This window comes from Penaeus monodon, chromosome 31 (genome assembly GCF_015228065.2).
Source record: "Penaeus monodon isolate SGIC_2016 chromosome 31, NSTDA_Pmon_1, whole genome shotgun sequence".
NCBI lineage: Eukaryota > Metazoa > Arthropoda > Malacostraca > Decapoda > Penaeidae > Penaeus > Penaeus monodon.
Genome location: NC_051416.1, coordinates 23370517 through 23371187, shown reverse-complemented (window position 1 = coordinate 23371187; position 671 = coordinate 23370517).

Below are 671 nucleotides of genomic sequence, written 5' to 3'. Positions count from 1 at the left end.
GATAAAACAAAACCCAAAACACCGACCTATCACAGGCGTAGGGGGGGTTCTTACACCTCCCAAGGGGAAATAGGAACAAGAGGCGTCGTGCAGGTGGGGGGGAGGGGGGGAGGAACGACCAGGGCCTCCAGCCGGCGATGTGACTCCCTTTCCGAGCGGAGAGGAGGCCGCTCGCCCCCAATTAATCGCTCCCGCTGGATTAGGTGTGGGGGAGAGGGGGAAGGGGTTTGGGAGGGATGGGGAAGGGTGGAGGGTGGGGGAGAAGGGGGAAGGAGGTTAGGGAGTGATGGGGAAGATGGGTGGGGGGGTAGAGAGGAGTGAAGGGTGGGGGAGAGGGGTTAGGGAGGGCTGGGGAAGATGGGTGGGAGGTATGGGGAATCATTGAGGGTTGGGGGAAAGGGGAGAAGAGTGGGAGAGGGAAAGAGAGAAAGAAAGGTAGGGGGAAAGGGGAAAGAGGGTAGGGGAGGAAGAGGGAAAGTGGGTAAGAAAAGGAGCTGAAGGGAAAAAAAAGAGGAAGGGAGGAAGAAAAGAAGAAAGGAAGAAGAAAGGGAAAGGGAGAAGCACCGTATGTAGAGGAGAAAAGAGGAAGGGGAAGGCTGAAGGACGATTGAGGGAGAGAGGGGAAAAAAGGAAAATTTGCGAAGGGTGGGAATAGTGAAGAGGGTGAGACA